Genomic DNA, 22,885 nt, shown 5'->3' on the forward strand with positions numbered 1-22,885 from the left:
GAGGATTCTTCAACCTCCATCTGCAAATATGCTTGCGCTGGGTCAATTTTTGTAAAACGTTTCCCTCCAGATAGTGAGGCGAAAATATCTTCTATCCTCGGAAGAGGATACTGTACTGTGTGAAGGACTGGGTTCACCGTCACCTTGAAGTCCCCACAGATGCGAACCTTCCTTGGCTCCTCAGACTTATTGTTTAACGTTTTCTTCATGACAGGAACGATGGGTGTCGCCCACTCACTCCAGTCTACCTTAGTTAACATGCCTGCATTCTCCAGATTCTCCAGCTCTGCCTCGACGGCTGGGCGAATTGCATACGGTACCGGTCTTGCTTTGAAAAACTTGGGAATTGCATTCTCTTCTATTTTTATCGAGGCGGTTACGCCTTTAAGAGTTCCCAGTTCTTGTTGAAATACCTCTTTAGCGTTAGCCAAGATTTTTGACAATCATCCAGGTGTGACGTCGTCATCCTTTTTACCAACCACCGTCAGTGCCTGAATGGAGTGCCAGTCTAAACTTATCTTTCTGATCCATTCACGTCCCAGTAACGGTGGTCCACCATCTTGCAGTATGTACAGATACAATTTCTGTATTTCCTTGCTGTTGTATTTGACAGGCACCCTTATTTTCCCTCTGGGGTATACTTTCTGCCCCGTATATGTCTTCAAGACAATGGATGTGTCTTTCAAGGGTATGTGTGAGAATAGCCGCTCGTAGTCTCGTCGATTCATGATGGTCAGGGCTGATCCTGTATCCAATTCCATTTTGAATTGGGACCCTGCTATCGTGAGGGTGACCCAAATGGTTCGGTGATCCTCTTTTGTGATTACGTTGTGTAGTTTGAGACAGCTTAGTCTCTTGTTCCCGGATTCACTATCGCTCTTCTGGTCTTCGGAACTACTGTCCGTCATCTTTTGTACTTTCCTGTACTTTTCCTTAGTAGTCTTTTTGTTGTCGTTAGTCTTCTTCCCGGACCTGCAAACTCGTGCAATGTGTCCCATCTTTCCGCATTGCCTGCATGTTTTGTCCTTGGACCAGCAGTCCTTCTGGTCATGGGTTGTTCTGCTGCAGCGATAACATTTTTCAAATCCCCGTGTCATTTCATGGGTGCCGTATTCCTGTGGCTTTTGCTGTATTTCCACAGCTCCCCTTGCTGCTGCTTCGTACAATACTGCCACGCTGAAAGCCTTATCTAGCGTCAGCTCTTTCTCTGAGAGTAACCTCTTCTGGGTTCCTTCACTCAGGAGTCCACAGACAAATTTGTCCCGTAGGGTATCTGCCAGTCATGCTCCGAACTGGTAGTGCTTTGATAGCTTGCATAGTTCCGTAAGGTAATCAGCATTGCTCTCATCTTTATGCTGATTTCTCTTGTGGAATTTAAATCTTTCTGCTATCAGCAGCGGTGTAGGATTTAGGTGTTCCTGTAGGATATCAACAATTTCGTTAAAACTCTTCTCCATCGGTTTGACTGGAGTGATCAGGTTCCGCAATAGGCCGTACGTTCTTGCACCCATTAAGTTTAGTAGTACCGATGCCTTTTTCTCATCGGCTACTTCATTTGCCTTGCAATATACTTCGACTCTTTCCACATACGTGGTCCAGTCTTCTATTGCATTATCTAAGGCAGTGACATTGCCAGTCTTCGGCATCTTGGAGATCTAAGATGTCGCCTCCCGCGCTTTGCCTTCTTCCCCGATTGAACAAAATGGCACCTCCCGCGCTTTGCCTTCTTCCCCGCTGGATTAAGATGGCGCCTCCCGCGCTTTCTGCCTTTTTCGCTGCTGCCAGCGCTGTTGCTGGCATTTTTATGCCTTGATGGCGACGCCCTATGGTCTTCGCGCACTTCCCCCCGCGCTGCTGCCAACGCCGCTCTCCGCGGTCCCCGTGGCAAACTGCAGCTCCTTGCAGCTTTCTGCGCTTCTAATTTCTTTAATTTTAATTACTGTTCCTGTCGTCAGAGCAGACCCTATGGGACACTTTCCTCCCTCTTCTTGGGTCTGTACGTTGCCCGGCTTCATAGCACCGGCCGCGCCCTGTGTGCTCCACCCTCTCTCTCTCTCTCCTCTTCCCGATAACGCTGCTCGGCCCCGTTGAAAAGCCACCCGATCGAGCTCTAGCCCGCCGCAGCCCAGGAAGGATCAGTGTACTGGGTACCTGTCAGCAGCCCGATTAGCTGGAACACCATAGACTGGATAACCAAGCCCCGCTCTCGACAGCCTCTCCTGCAAATCTTCGAATTCGATGAATCAGAGGGCGGTTGCCCACGGTCGACGCCCGTTTCTTCTGTTTGATTTTTTTTGTCTTTCTGGATTTCTTCCTTCTGGCCTCGACCTCGAACAACTTCGCTTCAGGGATGGATCCCCGTGAGGTGGTGCAGAACTGTAGGTAAGTTCGGATCTGTTCGTCGCCAATGTAACGTCCGTGTGTAATTGAGACACGGACTGCAGAAGTTGGTTATAACAGGTTTTTACTGAATGGAGACAAAACTGGAACTACTATACAAAGTTACTACACAGGCTTATATACAGGGGTGGTCACTACTGGTACTGCAGTATACAGGGGCTGCAGAATAAATTTCCTTCTTCAATGTTGTAGAAGTGCCTTACTTCTTAGCTCTGGGTAATGACTCAATACACACTTGGATTCGTCAGACGGACAGGCCTTTTATTTAACTTCTCTTGCAAGGGGAATCAGTACCTCCACTCAAGGGGTGAGGCTACTATTCCAATGATACAGTGTAAACGTTCTATATTTATACAGTGTAACAAACAAGTTTGATTGAAATCCCTTTGTTCCTCTATCAGGATACATTTTAGATTAATCATCAGGTAGAAATAACATATTGACAGAAGGATCCTGGACACATAAGTCAACCGTTAATCTATAACAGGGCATGAATCGTGTAACCGGAGGTCCTCTTTAATCATATATAAGGGAGGCAAGCTTTGCTTTCGGTCACAAGTTATCAGGTCATTGGTACATCAAAGAAACTCATTATTCCACTTCTACATTCTCATTAGGTGGGTAGACATCTGTTCCTGGCTGCAGTCCGAGTACTTACAATAGCTCTAGTTACACATCGACACTTGCCCAGTGTCAAGTCTGAAAACTTTTACCCAGCAAGCACTTGAAATTAACCCCTTATATCATGTAGATTTCCTCATTCCCCCCTTTTGTCCTTTCTAAGGACAATCTATTTCGCTAAGTTTAAGAAACTCTACATCAAAGGTCTCACCCTTAATATCCTCATATTCAGACATCATTGGTACTGGAGGAGTTGACGTTAATAAGGAAAGGACTTTTGTACACAATAATTTTAAACAACCAATCAATAAACTAATTAAAATTATTATCATCACAATTGCGATTAAGGTTTCCAAAATTTGCTTTCCTAGTGCTCCTCCCCATCCTGAAATCCAATCCCACATGGACCATGGTTCAGGTTGACGTAGTTTCTCTACAGCCTCCTTTATGTGGTTTACCAGGTTGGTGATATTTTCTGAGCTATCTGGGATATAGGTGCAACATTCGGTTTTTATGATTGCACATGTGCCCCCTTTTGCCAACAATTAGTCCAGAGCCATGCGGTTTTGTAAAGCAACAGTGCGCATAGCCACCATTTCTGCGTTTATCATTGGCTATTTGTTCCAGCACTGCTGCCATGTTTATAGATTCTCTTGCCAGCTTCCCTGTTCCATACCAGGGAAATGCTATAGCAAAGAACCTTTCAGTTTCTGTAATGGCTCGTTTTACTCGTGTCCCAGGGTGGCTATCCAAAGATGAAATATGATGTATATAGGGCACTACATATCCCAAATAACATGACCCAGTCCAATTTTGTGGTAACCAAGGGTATGCACTAATAGACTCTCTGGATTCCTTCGATTATCATATTGGGGATGAAACCACCCTTCAAATTTTATAAGGTTGTATCCTGCATTTTTCCATTCATTTTCCAACTGATCTGGGTTTAAACTATTTTGGGTCTGAAATGTACTGGCTGCCTCCTTATTCCAGGTGGTATTAGACTGTAATAACCACCCTACCATCTCTTCTATCTCGAAGGGAATGGGCCTTAGAGGTATTCCACCCTCTGCATGCACAGGGATGTGGCTGCATATCCAGCATTTGGCAAGGTTCTGTCTTTTAGCGTACAGATAACTTGATGATAGTTATGAAAAGGATTATCACAAAACATTGACTTAGCTGTCAGGGCCAGTCCTCCCCTTGAATTACCATTGCAGATAACCCCTCCGTTCGCAGTTTTGTCACTTGGTAATACAGTATCACGGCATGTGACCCATAGCTTATCAAGCTTCTGTCCACTATCTTCTTCTACTATCTTATTCTGCCTAATCCTAAGACTCAGGGGTTGATACGGGGGTACCTGCATAGTGTGATCCTGAAGCTGAACTTTCATGGTCTCATTATAGCATATAACATAAAAGAGATTTTTGGTTAAAAGTACACATTCTTCTATACATGGTTTGCCTTTCAGAGGATCTGGGTAAATCCATATGGCAGTTTCAATTATCGTTAACAAAAGGAACAATCTCATCAGAGTCCAAATCCAGTTCATCTTGGTAGTGTATTGTCTTCAACTGATGCCTTCTTACAATGGGACGCGTGTATCCATGTTGGTCGCTCCTTTACTTTTACAGCGGTGTTTGTGGTCAGGAGTACTTGGAAGGGTCCCTCAAATCTGGGTTGAAGGCCATTCTTTCGTTTGAAGATTTTTATGTAAACGTTATCTCCTGGCTCGAAAGTATGGCACTTTCCTTCAGCGGGATCGACCTGGGCTTCCTTCACCTGTTGATGGAAACTAGAAATGCATTTGGTTAGTGCAATGCAATAACTCAACATATCTTCCTCCATTTTATGAATGTCCATTTGTTTAGCTGTTAAAGGTGCCGAAAAAGGCAATCTTTGTGGTCTTCCCATGACGATCTCGTGAGGCGACAATCCTGTAATTCTGTTGGTAGCAGACCGCATTGTCATTAAAGCTATGGGTAACAAATCAACCCATTTAAGTCCAGTTTCTTTACACAGTTTTGCAAGCTTGTTTTTCAGCATCCCGTTATATCTTTCCACTAGTCCAGCCGACTGTGGATGATAACTACAATGAAGGTGCTGGTTAATCTGTAAAGCTTTGCATAGTTCCTTAATCACTGTTCCCGTAAAATGGGACCCATTGTCACTTGACAGTTTTGCTGGTATCCCAAAGCGAGGTACAATGTCCTTCAATAAACATTTAGCAACAGTAGTAGCGTCATTCTTTCTACAAGGAAACGCTTCAATCCATCTTGAAAACATATCAACAATAACTAATACATATTTAAAGCTCATACACACAGGTAGTTCAATAAAATCCATTTGCAAGTGTACAAAAGGGCCCATGGGGTTTGGGTGGGATGCGGGCTGTACCTTCTTTATTTTCCCTGCATTTATGGTCTGGCAGATAGTACAATTTTCACATATTTGTTTTGCCAATTTTGAGATTCCTGGTGCATACCAGGTCTTAAGGATATAGTCCGCCATCCCCCTTTTGCCCGCATGGGTGAATTTATGAACACATCGGGCAATTGGTGATAGTAATGATTTGGGTGCCACCATGCGGCCGTCATGATGAACCCATAAGCCGTCAGTGTTTTTTAAAACAATGATTAACAACCCATTCCTTTACTTCATCAGAACTGGCCCTATCTTGATGGGTCAGCACATCATCTAAGGACAGGGGCTGCGGTATCTCTGGCTTTTCCCTAACAGGGAAGGCTGAAACTTGTCGTTCAGTACTTGATATAGCTACTGACTTAGCAGCGCTATCTGCAGCAGCGTTTCCAAGCGCAACCTTGTCCAAATGCCCCATGTGCGCTTGGCACTTAATAATTGCAATCTGTTTACGTCTCTGAATAGCTAGTAAAAGATTTTGCACTTCTTGTGCATTTTTAATCTGGGTTCCCGAGGAAGTCAGGTAACCGCGAATTTTCCAAATTTGTCATGCTCATGTCTGGTTATTTCTGAATAGTTCAATATCCATTGTCTACAATAGCCAGTCATTCCTAGAAAATGCTTCATTTCTCTTTTAGTTTTTGGCAACGATGTGTTGCAAACGACCTTTATTCTATCCGGCGTTAACTCCCTGTTTTAACAATGATTCCATCACTGGCTCAATTCCTTTTTCTGCTTTCTCTGACAATGGATACTGTGACCTTTTGGGTAATGGTGCAGCTGGATTAATTGTAACTTTATAGGGCTGTGCAGTCTAATAGTTAGGAGGTATTTTAAATTAAAAAAACGGCTGATAATCTTGTCCTGTTTTGTCATAGCAGGCCGTGCAGTGCAATTTTGGATGCCATTTCCCTAGTTTCAGGGATTCCTGGTATTGTTTTATGGAGCTTGTAATGAATCCCCACGCTCCTAACAGACTGACAAGTTTGGGACTCAAACTTGGGTCGGCAATTTCCCATGCGTAAAGAACAGGGTGTTTTATTTCTGTTACTGGGTACGCATATGCCTTATCTACTTGGATTTCTACTGTTACTCCTGATGCGGAGCAAATGATTGTAGCATTCATTTTGCACAGCAAGTCTCTTCCACATAAATTCATAGAGACATCTCCTGATAACAGAAAGGAGTGTTCTTCCTCAAATTCTTCTACTTTTACTGTGAGGGGAGTCAATTGATTCAAGCATTGTAGTATTCCAGCCAATCCAGCTATCGGAGTCTTTTTCCCATTAATAGGCATTCCTTCAGAATATCCTTTCCCTAACACCGAAAAGGTTGCTCCTGTATCTACTAAAATGACATAGGTCTCCCAGCTATTTGCATTTTAATTTCAAGTTCGCTGTGTGAATTTAAAGAAACAACGGGCATTTGGTGGTCTGTGGCGCCTGGGGCTGCTGGTGTCAGTCAGTAATTCTGATCTCTAGTTCTCCTAAATCCCTGTCCGTTTGTAGGGTAACCTCCTGACTGGTCCGAAAAAGGGTTATGGACAGTGAAATTAGGACCTTTATTCTCTAACGGAGGTCCATTATTGGAGGTTTTGTTCTGACGATTTTTCACAGGGCATTGGTTTGCCCAATGTCCGGGTTGTCCGCAATTGTAACAATTACCAGATCGTCCATACCCTCTTACTCTACCACGTCTTCCTCTATATTCCCCTCTATTCATCCTTCTATAGTTACCTTGTTATCCTACCATAATAGAGGAGAAAGGTGTTTCTTCGGGGTAATTTTTTTTTCTGACTCAACAAACATAGAGGCAGTCTTTTTATCTGGCTGTTCTCTATTTCTCTCTCGTCCGTTAAACATTTCTCGAGGCAAGTAATTCTTTCTATGTTAAATGACTATCTGAGGGAAAGGGTCTAGTCTTATTTACAGTCCATTTGGACCAATTTGGTAGGTGATCAATGGATGATTGACCAGTTCTTTAACATAAAGGCTGCTGGCGTGCCTTTCTCGGGTGGCTTACTGGCGCTAGCACTCATTTTAGCAGCTTAAATGGTTCACTTAAAACAATCTAAACTCCCGTGACAATCCATGATCTGCGTTGTACGCCCCTACAGATCAGATTAATAAACTATACATACGTATAAAACTCGAGGGTTCTCAACCCTCGTGGAAGGTATTTCTAACTGGGGAAAATACTGAATCCACAATAGCTTAGTGGATCATGTAAAAGACATCACTATTTTCTCAACCATACATTCCGCCGCGGGACTCACTTCCCCGGCTTGGGTCTTTTCCAACCCCTTCTGCAGTTTTTTTTCAGCTTAAATATTTTAGTTAAAACATACAACAATTCCGTAACACTCTATGATCTGCGTGGGACGCCTCTACAGATCAGACATGACTAAACATTAATACATATAACAATAAACAATACACTTGTTAAACAACAACCAAAGTGTTACTAAATCCCCAACCTATGCAGCCTTACTGGACAAAGCTGCAAAGTTGATTGATAATAACAAGTAGTTAAATACTCACTCTCATAAACATTAAACATTGACACTGTGTTTCAGACAATCGCCCACTCTTCTCTCCTTTTACCATATTCCCTTTAGCCAAATCTTTAGCAAAAAGGGCCTTCAATTTGTCCCAGCTAACTTCAAGCTCTTCTCTCCTTCTACCCTACTCCCTTTAGCCAAATCTTTAGCAAAAAGGGCCTTCAATTTGTCCCAGCTAACTTCAAGCTGGAACCTTGCTAGTTCAATTTCCAGTAAATCGCTAGCTCCTTAGTTAATCAAATTCCTGACTTAACCTTCTCTCTCAGCAAGCTGGAACCTTGCTAGTTCAATTTCCAATAAATCGCTAGCTCCTTAGTTAATCAAATTCCTGACTTAACCTTCTCTCTCTGGTACCTTTATTTCAGCGCTTCCTACAGTCCTTTTCTGCACGATCCTGTTCGCGGGGCGTCAGCGCCTCATGGCTGGTCCTCTGTTCCGTTTCTGAAAGGGAAGCAGTCACAACGGCAGTTTAACCCCCGAACCTTGTGAGTCAATTACCCGATGGCAGTGCTGTCCAATGGAATAAACAGACTGTGCGCAGCTATGCTTATGGCAGGGAAAGTCCCAAAAATGTGGCAAAACACCACCTTCGGCCGATGGGATTTTCCCAACCGAGCAACGTACTCGGCGTCTGTTAACTCACCAATTGGTACAGCAAGCCATCTCGGTGGAACCTCCAAATTGTAGAAGTGCCTTACTTCTTAGCTCTGGGTAATGACTCAATACACACTTGGATTCGTCAGACGGACAGGCCTTTTATTTAACTTCTCTTGCAAGGGGAATCAGTACCTCCACTCAAGGGGTGAGGCTACTATTCCAATGATACAGTGTAAACGTTCTATATTTATACAGTGTAACAAACAAGTTTGATTGAAATCCCTTTGTTCCTCTATCAGGATACATTTTAGATTAATCATCAGGTAGAAATAACATATTGACAGAAGGATCCTGGACACATAAGTCAACCGTTAATCTATAACAGGGCATGAATCGTGTAACCGGAGGTCCTCTTTAATCATATATAAGGGAGGCAAGCTTTGCTTTCGGTCACAAGTTATCAGGTCATTGGTACATCAAAGAAACTCATTATTCCACTTCTACATTCTCATTAGGTGGGTAGACATCTGTTCCTGGCTGCAGTCCGAGTACTTACAATAGCTCTAGTTACACATCGACACTTGCCCAGTGTCAAGTCTGAAAACTTTTACCCAGCAAGCACTTGAAATTAACCCCTTATATCATGTAGATTTCCTCATTGTACATACACTACAGAATGGAGGTGAGATGTCCTCTATCCTCAGGGGGGCTGGATGCCCTCCAGGCACATGTGCAGAAGGCAGTGGCAAGAGATAGCCGCGGAGGTCAATGCCAGGAGTAGAACTCCAAGAGCATGGATGCAATGCAGGAAGAAGTTTAATGATTTCACATGAGTGGTCAAAGTCAGTGAATGCATCTTCAAATGCCATATCCTACCAACTGCACCATTAGCCGCAGCCACTGGTCAATTCACCACACCCCCATCACTTATCTACTAGCAATTGCTATCAATCAGAACTCATACCTAACATTCATAGCTGCACCTCACCTTCACACACTTATCACTGCTGCATACCTCACACCCACATCTCACAGCTTGCACACACTGGCAGCTATTCAACCATAACAGCAGCATCACCTAAACAGATTGCACAACACTCACTGACACACTTCTCTCTCTCTTGCAGGAGAAGGTGGCACACAACCGAAGGCAGCAGGAACTAACTGGAGGGGGAGAGGTGCACCTGCATGTCCTAACCCCCATGGAAGAGATGGTGCTGACCATTATGGGAAGGGCCATTGCTGAGGCCGTGGCCACCGACAGGGCAGAATCCATTGAAGATGAGATTATCCACATACCTAATCCTTGTTCTCGCATCCCACTTTCCCCTCAATCACAATCTCTTCTGACTTACAAGCTGCAGATGGTGCAAGCATGCACTTCTTACTTTCTCCTCTCCTCTCACCACAACTGTACACTTGTCTCTATTTCCTTTCAGACACCCAAAAACTCTAACCTGAGCAGGCAGTGGTGGGCAGTGGTGGAAGAGCAAGACGAGAGTGAAGATGAAGACATGCCGTCACTCAATTTCACAGTCACAGCCACCAGTTCAGATACTGACAGTGCGCGTAATTTAGAGGAAAGCATAGTGGCGAGATCTGCACATGGTGAGACACCGTGTACAAGTGCGCTGGAGCCAGGGCAGGGGGACAATTTAGCACAAGTGCCAGCTCACCGGTGGGCGAGGTCGCACATTAGTTCTGCTGCAGAGGACTCAGACGATGACTTCAATGGGTCAGGCTATAGAAGAAGGCTGATCGGTGTACACACCCAAATGCTTAGTGCACTGGAAAACCTGCCAGAAAGCCTGCGTTTAATGTCAAGGAGCATGGAGGAGTCTGGGACCAACTTGGCACAGGACTTTGCGCAGAACTTGGAGCCCTTCCTTTCCAACATGGAACGGGTGGCTACCTCCAGCAGCACACCTGTGCAACCCACCATGATGCAGCATCTGATGGCCAATGTCTCAGCTCCCATTGCAGCACAAGTAGCATCCACCCAATGTCTGAGTGCTGAGGGGAAGCTCAGACTACTGCCATCATTGCTCTGGATACCAGTGTGCAAAGGGTCTTCCAGGGCATCATAGCACTCCAGCAACCTGTTGTCCAACAGATACGCAGCCTAAAGACCCTCTATGGATATGGCCTCCTGCTGTGAGCCTTTCTCCCCCTCTTCTAGCAACATCTCCTGCACTGTGTGGCCTGTGCTCATTCTCCTAGCCATGCTCAATGCCAAGAGGAAGCCCTACTAGGCCACCTAAGACTGGAAGCAACTGATTTGTGCCCAAGCCTTTTTGTCACCAAAAAAGTACTTCAGCACCAGCCACACCACTCCTTGTAGACTACTGAAACTTTTAACAAGTATGGAAAAGCACCCAGAAGTTGTAGAATTGCAGCAAAAGCCAGAAGAAATAAACCAGCAGCTAACCTGTTAGTAGTTGATGATCCCTTTAAATAGCGCTGGTGGGGATTCCTTCATACCATTTATTGTTGTGGTCAGCTGTGGGAGGTTAAGAGAGCATGTAGGCTGGAGTGTGCAGCTCCAAAATGGCAGCATTGCTGTCAAATCAGCATTGCATGCTGATTGACGCCATGATCTGCCTGCTCTACATGCTGGCGATGCACCCTTTTACAGTTATGGTGTTCAACGCACTTCCTGTCGGAAGTGTACACGTGCATCATGGACCCCATTTTAGACACTTAAGGGGCTTTGTAGTGTCCAAAAAATAGGCGCTACCGAGCCCAATTTCACTGCCTTTATCTTTTATTTTTGTGAAGCCAGGAGTGCTTCTCACGCCTCCACAAAAATACTGCAGTCCGCTGGCAGCCCGTGCTCACCTCGCTCCAGGATCGGCACGCCCCCCTGTCCCCATCCCCATCCCCAAGCCCGACCTGACAACTGGCCAACTGTCGGAGCCAACTGACTTTCCGCCCTCCCACAACCGATGAGCTGCAGTGGTGCGCCCATTTGGTGCCTACTGTTAGCCGGCTGCATTCAAATGAGACTGAACATGAAAATGGTTCGATGCTGGCTTCGGGCAAGCTGCGCAGCTGCTCTGATGACCTCTCATCCATTTTGGGAGGAAGTTAAAAAAAACAACCATTATGAATGGTATCATGTCAAACAATCAAGTACAGCACTTTTAGGTTTCAAATTACAGTACAATTTATGCATGGAACAGGAACTGAAAAACATTTGCATTGTCAAAATAATGCCAAACTGTCTGAACAATATCCAACTGAAAGCATTTGTGCTTCGTAATATAGCACATAAGCTTTATTCTCAGTACACATGATACTAGCAGCCAGTTCTTGTGAAGGCCAGCACTAATCCTGCATAACAACAGAAAATGCTGGAAAAACTCAGCAGGCCAGGCAACATCCGTGGAGAGTCAACGTTTCAGGTTGAAACCCTTTGTCAAGACTGCAATGTTTACCCTTTGGCTTGAGAATGAAGTCATGGGGCAGTACTTGCTTGTAGCTTTTAGGAGGAAGAGCAGAAAGTGACTTAAGTAAGTGAACACACCATACTGTGACAGCCCAATAAAGAAACAGTCAAGAAATATTCACAGTAATTATGTAAATAGTAAAATGAAAAGAACGGCTTTTCCTCTAGGGTTTCACTCCACTTCAATTAAGAACAAGTAATGGGCAGTTTACAAGTTAGCACAAAATGATAATAAATATGATATAGCAATTAACCTCCATCTATTAACTGTGTGATTCTCTGCTTAATCGTCAAGTATGTCCACACATTTTATATCAACATAATCTTCTCTAAGGTCTAATTAAATAATGAAATAGATCATGTGCAAACAGCAATTTTTAATTATTCAGTAATGCAAGTACCTAAGGATGGTAATAAGCCTTACTAGTAATATAAAGATAATAATTATGTATTTGACATCTAATTATCTTCTTAAATAGTAAGAACACAAGCACACAAAATTATTTCACTTTTTTAAAAATCCAAAGGTCCAGTAAAACAAATATTGATTGCAATTTTGAAAAAAAATTATTCCTCAGGTGACTAATAAGCTATTATAAGCCTTAATTGTAGTCTATATATTTACATACACTTCCACAATCACATTTTTAATAAACTGTTGCAAAACAAATGCCAAGTGATAAAGCAAAAGATCATATATGAGCTGAGACCAATATAATAGAGATTAGCCAAAATTTCAAGGAAGAAATGTAATAGTTTCACAAAGCTGTCTCAATTTATAGCTGTCGTCCAAACTCTGATATTGGGCCACCATCGTGTAACCTCGCCACTGTATGTTTTTGCTGCTATAATGTAAATTATACAGGCTGGTTTTATTCAGTGTAACTAATGACTTTCAGTAAGGAAGAAAGGACAACCAATTTGTTAATTAGAGTCATTTTAGATAACAAAAAAAATTTGTGCCCAACTATTATAATTATCAACTAATATATCAATTAAACAATGAAGGATTTGTCAACTGAGTTAGCATCTAATTGATGCTTAATAACTTTCACACTGAAAGAATAATGACAGTGCCATAATTATTTCAATGTTTCCAACAATAATTTGTATTTTATTAAATGGAAGTCTATGACCATTTTTAAGTTGAACAACTCCAATGACTAAAATTACTCTAGTGAGTACAAGTGGTGATGAGAAACGTATCACATTGAAAAATGTTTTCCCTCATAGATACACAGGAGTGACCTTGTGATGGTTGTCACTCCAATTTTCCCTCCTCTCACTCAGCACTTCCTCTCCAGAATGACACAATTGAGATCAGTAACTCAGTGCTGTGGATGAAAGGAGGCATTAATTTATCTCCCACCATTCCATGCTGCGGTGCATTGAGCATTGCATGACCTGTGTTAAGTACCTTCAAAAATTATCATTCAGAATTAAAAATTAGAAAATAAAAGTTCACTTCAGAACAATTAAAAACAATTAAGAGGAATTTTGGTTCAACTGAATGAGCAGGTGAAGGAGTCAGTGTATTACTCTAAATATGTGTATCTTCTGCCACACTGTGGCAAACTAGAACTATTGCACAGAGCACAGAGTATGGGCACTATTCTATAAAGCTGAATGGTAATGAAATGCATCACTAGTCTCCCAAGAAATGCTGTGCTTGGATGATTTAAAAAAAAAATACAGATTGCATATTCTACTTCAGTCCATTTAATCACTCATCTAAATTGGAAAACTACAAAATACTGGGGTGGAGAGTCTGCTATGGGCACAATCAGGAAATTGCGCCCAAAATGCGCCCGAAATTGCGCTGGTTAGGATACAGTTCAAGTTTCTGCTAAAATTAATTTGCATAATCACAAACGTAAAATCTTCAATAAACCAATGAACCAATGCAATTGGGCAATGTAATAGAATGTAATTGTTTATTTTTTTTCATTAAGAAGTATTCGTTGATGTATTTAAGAGTGGTAACCCGGTGCAGTTTTATTAATACAGCTGAAAATGGGTTTATTGTGGCGGAGCCACCAAAGGACTCAGATCGTTTGTACATAATTCCTTTAACAACATGTTAGCTACAGTCTGAGTCTGTACCTTTATTTATGCTGTTTAACTGTACAGAGTGAAGGGTTGGGATTTGAGCCAGTTGAATGTTGCAGTCAAATGACACAGCATGACAACCTAGTTTCGGTTGAAACTAGTTGAAACCACAAATGGAACAGATGGTCAGAAACTGAACTACAAAAGTGATTAAGCATGTGGAGATATGAGAAGCTGCAATAACAAGGTTAACATTTGCAGAACAATCAGGTTACGAAGTAACAACTGTCACGTGGATGTATGTAAGGTATATTTGATTAACCTTTGAGCCATGTCCAATCACGAGTCAGTGACTCGTGATTGGCCGAAGCCACGATGAAGCAAGAATGGACCCTGCGATCCAGATAACTGGACAAACTTAGATAAAAGACAGAACTGAAAGAAGGGGCTCAGCTAATGATGTAAAGTTATAATTAGGTTGTTTTTGAAGGAATATAATTGGGCCGGATTGGCCAAGGAATAAGTAATGTAATAACGGCTATCGGTATGCTGTCTTGTACTGTATATAAGCTTGTGAATTTTGTTGATCGGGGAGAAGGTGAGACGCTTCTCCCAGAGCTCTGTTTTCAATAAACTGCACCTTTTACTTTACCACAGAGTAGATGTGAATTTATTTTCACCCAACAAATTGGCGCTGCGAGCAGGGTACTGCGGAGCTGGAAGACCGCCTGCACCAGTGAGCGGGGCGAGTAGTCAGATCTTTGACCATCCAGAAATTGGATCACTCGGAAGGGCGGTGTGACAGCGACGCAGTCTTGAAATAATCTGGTATCCGTGACGGGTGAGAGATGCAGTTTAAATTGTGGTTAAGTTGATTGAAACCTGATGTGTTATTTCGGAATGTAAATGTCTCGAGGGCCCATAATGAGCCGGAATTAAGAGGGTGACTGGGCCCCACGTGAAGGCCAGAGTTAATTGGGAATCCGAGACAAACTAAAAGTCTCTCTGCTGTGTTGCGTTGCGGGATCTGTTGTATTGCATTACGTGATGTATTGTATTAATGTATTAATGGCTGCAAGTGAAATAATCACCTCTGACAGCGAGATAGTTACAAGTCAGGACCGCCATCACTAGTGTTGGACGATAGGTAGACCTCTGAGAACGAGTTATTAGGGGGGACCGGTATGCGGTAAACTAGTAACAAGAATTAATACATTATGGCGGAAGGCGGAGGCCCAGACTGGGGTCTGCCAGGATCGATGAGTCAGCTCTATGCTGACGACCAAAAGGGTTTGATCAATAAAATGAAGAAAGATGGGTGGGATCCACTAGAAAAACCAATAACACAACGGGAGTGGTGGGAAAAGCAGAAACAAAAGAAAACTAAGAAAGCAGGAGTAATTTTAATACATCAGTTAGTAATGTTAACAAAAAGGGTTAAGACACAAACCAGTAAGATGGAAGAACAAGAAATGAGAATAGCAGAATTAGAAACTTTAGTAGAAAGGATGGAATTGACAGGCAAGGGAAAAAGAGACGAATGGGATAAAGAAAACCCCCCGCCGTATGCCTCGGCTCCACCTGGAGATGAAAGTGATATTCCGGTAGTGCCGATGGCACCCGTAATACGACACCCAGTGCCAGCTCAACATCGATATCGGGCTTTCTCACCTCTTGAAAAACAAGCCATTCTTAAAGATTTAGGAACCCTTAAACACCATAGTCAGAACTCAGAGTTCTGGAGGAATTTAGAGGAAATGTGGGAAATCCATGATTTACACCCTCGAGACGTCCACGAGTTAGTTAGGGTGAAATGCCCAGCCAACAAATGGAGAAATGTAAACCCCGCTGCAGGCATGCAAGATGGAGCATGGGCGGATGCAGTACCTGCGAGTGCTGCACTGGCGGCACAGCGGGCAGCATACGGGCCCTTTAAGATCACAGTAGAAACGGCACTTGGGGCCCCTACTATAAACTGGGGAAAAATCCAATCAGTAATGCAAAGAAAGGGAGAATCTAGTAGTGATTATGGAGAACGATTGTTTGATGCCTATTGCGAATCGTCAGGGCAAGCAAACCCACAACGAACAGACCAGCCCTTCATCCAGATGTTTAAGGATGGACTCCCATCGGCACACCAAGCCATCCTAAAAATGGGGGCAGTAGCCGCCCCTACGTATGATGTCGCAGTTCAATGGGCATGTCAGATAGATGCAAAGGAATCTGAACACACCGAAAAGGGAGGTGTAAAAAATTAAACAGGAAAGGGTAGCAGCATTATTAGGGGGCCAACCGTGTGAAATGTTAGTTGACACAGGAGCATCAGTATCCTTGACTGATTTGCCCCTTCCGACAACCAAGGAATATATATATATAGTAGGATTACGGGGTATAAAAATTAAGGCTTATAAAAGTGAAGTACAAGTTTAGAGATAACAGGAAAACTCCCCGCCCAATTTTATGTGTGTCCAAATAACGAAGGTACCATATTAGGAATAGACTTGCTAAAAGAATTTAATATATTGGTGGACTCCGCGCAAAATAAAATTGTTTGGTCCAAAGGAGATGGGTCCAAGGTCAGTATAGATAAAACATGCACCAATTTGGCTAGGGTAGGGAGTGCAGCATCTTCGAGCAGGGATTGGGAACTAGAACGAAAACCATATGGGACCATATGCAAAATTATGAAAGGGGTTTGGGCTAAGACAAAACAGGACACCGGACGGGTAAAAACGGAGCCAATCACGGTTCCAGGTCCAGAACACAAGCCCCATAAGCAATCCCCTATTAAACCAGAAGCATGGGAAGCGGTACAAGAAATAGTGCGTGATCTGGAAGAAAGGGGCATAATTAGGATTACCGAAAGCACGACCAACTCACCTGTATGGCCAGTCACCAAACCGGATCAATCATTCTGACTGACTATTGATTATACTGAATTAAACAAGGTAACGCCCAAATTGCACCCAATAGTGACCAGCCCATCTACAATCTTAAATGCCTTGAACTTGGAGCACAAGATTTTTACAGTTTTGGACATAGCTAATGGATTCTGGTCTTTACCTTTAGACCAGGAATCCCAGAATAAGTTTGCCTTTATGGTCGGGGAAAGACAGTATACGTGGACTAGGCTACCTCAGGGGTTCCATAACAGTCCGGCAGTATTCCACCGGGTAATGAGTTCACTGTTAGAAACAGTGAACCTCAACCCGTATCGCAGCACTGTGTTGCAATACGTGGATGACCTGTTAATCGCCTCGGAAGATGAGCATGAACATGCAGCTGCTTTAACTGAAGTCCTTATTAGTGGAGATACTTGCGCATGTATATAGATATAAAAAGGGGATGGGGCGGTGGAAACACTGGACTCAACTGAAGGTCTACAAGGACTAAAATGCATATTTGTATATTTAACAGGTGATATCGACGAGGAGGCCATTGGCACACAGAAAATCCGCCCCTAGGATGGCCTGCGAGACTGTGGCCGTGATGAATTCCCAACAGAAGCGCTGACCGCCGAAACAGACTTGGACCCGCCGCTTTCAGAAAGTTTGAATTGCTGCGCCATTAGCTGCCACGAGGGAAAAACCGTGGTTCCCAGCTTGCATATCGAGATTCGACGCAGGTAGAATGCTACACTGCGCCCCAGTATCACAAAGGAAATGTCGACCCGATAGAGAATCGGTGATATAAAGAAGTTTCCCCGTAGATCTGACAGCCATCGCAACCGTGGAGCGCCCGTTAGACCCGGTCCTCCTTCGCCAGGAACGCTGCAGGAGCTTTGTTTTTTTTGGGGGCGAAAAACTGCAGGGAGAGTGGCAGCGACGTGCTTTCGCGCCAAAACGGGCGTGGTAGGAGCACCAGCCCGCTGCAGGAGGAGCTGGAACCACATCTGTGGGGGATGGGCGCCTCGTGGCCGCGCAGCACTGCTGGGTTACCGTGAATATCTTATCGGCTTCGGTAGCAAGCTCGGCGCAGTCTGTAATCTCGGATCTGGTTAGGGCAGCCTGTACCTGCTCCGGCATTTGGCAGAGGAAAAGCTCCTGGAAGAGGAAGCATTCCGGTTCAGCACCCAAGAGCGTGAGCATTTGGCTCATGAGCTCGGACGGTTTGGAGTCCCCGAGGCCAGGCATCGTGATGAGCCGGCGAGCGCGCTCTGACTTCGAGAGCCCGAAGACCTGTAGCAACCGCGCCTTTATCGTATCATACTTGCTGTCAGTAGGAGGACTACCGAGGAGGCTGACGAACCATGAGGCAGTTGCGCTGTCGAGGGCGGAGACCACGTAGTAATAACGGGTCTGATCCGCGACGATGTTCCTGATGGCGAACTGGGCTTCAGCCTGGATAAACCAGGCGTCTGGTTGTTGCTCCCAGAACTGTGGCAGTTTCAGAGTCACGACGTTCGTGTCCATGCTGAAGATCTTCCGTGAAAACTGTTCACGAAAGTCGGGGTCACCAATGTAGGAACGTGGGTTCCTAACTAAAAGACTGAGTTCTACTCAGGCGATCAAACAAAATGAACTTTAATGAAATGAACAGGCTTTAGCAATAAACTGCAGGATAACATCGAATGTAGGTCTGCTCTCTCTGGAGGCTCCACGAGGACTGCCCCTGCAGTCCTGTGGCTGACGTCATGACGTCATCACATTTTCCCGCCAGTCGGGGATCACGTGATGAACAGCGTGACGTCATCACGTTTTAACCGCGCTGTTAAAGCAACCACACTCTGTGTTGGGTGAAAATAAATTCACATCTAATCTGTGGTAAAGTAAAAGGTGCAGTTTATTGAAAGCAGAGCGATGGGAGAAGCGTCTCAGACCCCGCGGTCTGTGCGAGCATCTTCTCCCCGATCAACAAAATTCACAAGCTTATATACAGTACAAGACAGCACACCAATAGCCGTTATTACATTACTTATTCCTTGGCCAATCCGGCCCAATTATAATCCTTCAAAAACAACCTAATTATAACTTTACATCATTAGCTAAGCCCCTTCTTTCAGTTCTGTCTTTTATCTAAGTTTGTCCAGTTATCTGGATCGCAGGGTCCATTCTTGCTTCATCGTGGCTTCGGCCGATCACGAGTCAGTGACTCGTGAATGGATATGGCTCAAAGATTAATCAAATATACCTTACATACATCCGCGTGACAGTTGTTACTTCGTAACCTGATTGTTCTGCAAATGTTAACCTTGTTATTGCAGCTTCTCATATCTCCACATGCTTAATCACTTTTGTAGTTCAGTTTCTGACCATCTGTTCCATTTGTGGTTTCAACTAGTTTCAACCGAAACTAGGTTGTCATGCTATGTCGTTTGACTGCAACATTCAACTGGCTCAAATCCCAACCCTTCAATCCCTCCTGTTGGTCCCGGTACAAATTTAGATTTTGCCCCGGGATACCAACTTCCAATGCCGTTTCTTGCCATCCACCGGGTAGTCACCCTGTATTGAGGGTTGGGCTCAATTGTCCTGAGCTCGTCCTTCGTTGATCATCATGTGACTCTTTACATGTGAGACTCGTCATCCTCGTCGTCTTCTCCTGTTGCTTGTAGTTCGCCTGTCGTTGATAGCAGGGGTTTTATCGCATCTCCAGATGCTACTGGAATGCCAGCGAGTGCCAATCTGCTAGGGAGGGCAAGTGATGGATGTATGGCACCACATATCCCAAATAGCAGGACCCGGTCCAATTTCGTGGAAGCCATTGGTATGCCTTATGCCCACAAATAAAATAGGTCCCGTTATAGGCAGTTAGGTTCATATTTGTTGCGAATGTGGAAAAGCCGGTCTCGCCGTTACTCCCTGTGATTCCGTTCCATTTCCCCCCACTAGTGAGGTTTGTTAAACCAGTTGTATTAAACCACCAAACTTCTAAGGGTGAACCTTGTTCAAGTGTTGTCCAATTATGTTTACAACTACTGTTTCCTGCTTCCAGATTCCCCTCTTCCCCTCTGCTTACATTCCTTATCCAACGTATCACCCCAACGGGTCTTCCTACCCCAGTTGTGTTTGTGAGGATAAGGTATGGTGGCTTTTCGCTTATATTATACACGGGTTTGTACCATCCTTCAAACATGTTTAAGGGATATCCTGCACTCCTGAACTGTACTCTTTGTTCCTCCCGTTTTCTGCTCTGGGTGTCATTACCATTAGTACTACTGCTCGAATTGTTTCTACTAACTAACCATTCTGCCATTTGAATTACATTCAATGGTATTGGTCTAAGAGGGATTCCCCCGTTGGAGTGGATTGGGATATGGCTACATACCCAACACACACTTTCTCCCTTGTCCCTTACATACACATAACTCATATACAAAAACGTATTAACATGTAACTCTCGCTTTTCCCATGCCAGGTGGCATGTCACTCCGGTCAACGCCACACATATTCCACAAAACAATACTATAGTCAAAGATGTATTAACAATTTTCCAAAGGGTTATTGAGATTGATTGCAGGTATCACCGCGGCCACCTTCCACTCGATTCCGTGCTACCACGGTACCACCGTGGCGCACTCTATTGCCTGAGCTTTCCCTCCTCCGGATGACTTCACTCGGCTCCTCGGAGAGTTTCCAGAGCTGACAAGGCCCATTTTCTCCTCCTCGGCCACGAAACATGGTGTTGAACATCATATCACCACTACTGGCTTCCCAGTTTATGCGCGGGCTAGAAGGCTCGAACCCGGAAAGCTCGCGGCTGCGAAAGCGGAGTTCGACATGATGGAGCGGCTTGGGATCATTCGCCGATCCAATAGTCCCTGGTCTTCGCCTCTCCACATTGTTCCGAAACCGGGCGGCGGCTGGCGGCCATGCGGTGACTACCGACGCCTGAACGACGCCACTACTCCTGATCGGTACCCGATCCCACATATTCAGGATTTCTCGGCCCATTTGACGGGAAATTCTATCTTTTCTAAAGTCGACCTCGTCCGGGGGTATCACCAGGTTCCCGTGCACCCGCAAGATGTCCCGAAAACCGCAGTCATCACCCCTTTTGGCCTCTTTGAGTTCCTGCAGATGCCGTTTGGCTTGAAGAATGCGGCACAGGCTTTCCAGCGTTTAATGGACTCCGTGCTCCGAGACCTAAGCTTCATCTTCGTCTACCTTGACGACATTCTCATCACCAGTGCTAGCAAGGAAGAGCACATGTCCCATTTGCGTACCCTCTTTACGCGCCTCAGCCAGCACGGTTTAATCATCAACCCGGCCAAGTACCAGTTCGGCCTGCAGCAGATCGATTTCTTGGGACACCGCATAACATCAGACGGCGCCGTCCCCTTAATGACGAAGGTGGAAGCTGTTACCTCTTTCCCGCGCCCGCCAACCATCAAGGCCCTGCAAGAGTTCCTGGGGATGGTCAACTTCTATCACCGATTCGTCCCTAAGGCGGCTCAGCTTATGCAACCCTTGTACAGGGCCCTCAGGGCAAGTCCGGTAAGGATCCAATCAGCTGGACAGCCGAGATGGACCAGGCATTCGTCAACACCAAGAGTGCCTTGGCCAATGCAACCATACTGGCGCACCCACTTCCAGGTGCCACCATCGCCCTTACCACGGACGTGTCAGACTACGCTATCGGCGCAGTGCAGGAGCAGTGGGTCAACGGCACGTGGCAACCGCTGGCGTTTTTCAGCCGTCAACTATGGGAAAATGTAAAAAAAATACAGCACCTTCGATCGGGAGTTACTGGCCCTTTTCCTAGCCATTCACCATTTCCGGTTCTTATTGGAAGGACGTCCCTTCACGGCTTTTGTCGACCACAAGCCTCTAACGTTCGCCATGGCCAAGACCGCCGAACCGTGGTCCGCTCGTCAACAACGTCACCTGACGTTTATTTCCGAATTTACCACGGACATTCAACATGTGTCTGGTAAGGACAACCTGGTGGCGGATTGCCTCTCCCATGCGATGGTCTCATGGCTGCAGATCAGGTCTCGGACTCTGACGTCCAATCATACAGAACCGTCCCCTCTAGTTTCCAAGCGACCGACGTCACTTTCCAAGCCGCAGGCACCACGCTCCTTTGCGACATCTCCATGGGCGTTCCCTGACCTATCATGCCAGTCGCATGGCGCCGGAAGGTGTTTGATGCCATACACGGGTTGTCGCACCCTGGGATGAAGGCTTCACAACGGCTTATGTCGGCGAAGTTCGTCTGGAAAGGTATGCACCTCGATGTCCGTAACTGGGCTAATACCTGCGTAGTCTGCCAGAAGGCCAAGGTCCAGCGTCATGTTAAAGCTCCAGTGGCTACGTTCGCTGTTCCGGAGCGTCGTTTCGACCACGTGCATGTGGACCTTGTGGGGCCGCTTCCACCTTCTCATGGTTATACGCATCTCCTCACCATGGTGGACCACACCACTAGGTGGCCAGAGGCAATTCCTTTGGTTTCCACCACTTCAGCAGATGTCGCTAGAGCTTTCATCTCCTGTTGGGTTGCCCGTTTCGGGGTACCGGCGGACATCTCTTCCGACCGGGGGCCACAATATTCCTCGGAGTTTTGGAACGCTGTAGCTCAGGGGCTCGGTACCAAACTTCATCGCACCACCGCCTATCATCCACAGGCGAACGGCCTTTGTGAGCGATTCCACAGGTCGCTTAAAGCCGCCCTTCGGGCCAGTCTTCACGGTGCAGGATGGGTGGACAGACTTCCATGGGTCCTTTTGGGTCTTCGTACGGCGCCCAAAGAAGACCTGCAATCGTCCTCAGCCGAACTTGTCTACGGCCAGGGGATTTCCTCCCTTCTCCCACAGAGCCATGGTCCGCCTCCCAGCAACTCGTCAG

This window comes from Somniosus microcephalus, chromosome 7 (genome assembly GCF_052327205.1).
Source record: "Somniosus microcephalus isolate GS21.2 chromosome 7, FLI_Smic_1.0, whole genome shotgun sequence".
Taxonomy (NCBI): domain Eukaryota; kingdom Metazoa; phylum Chordata; class Chondrichthyes; order Squaliformes; family Somniosidae; genus Somniosus; species Somniosus microcephalus.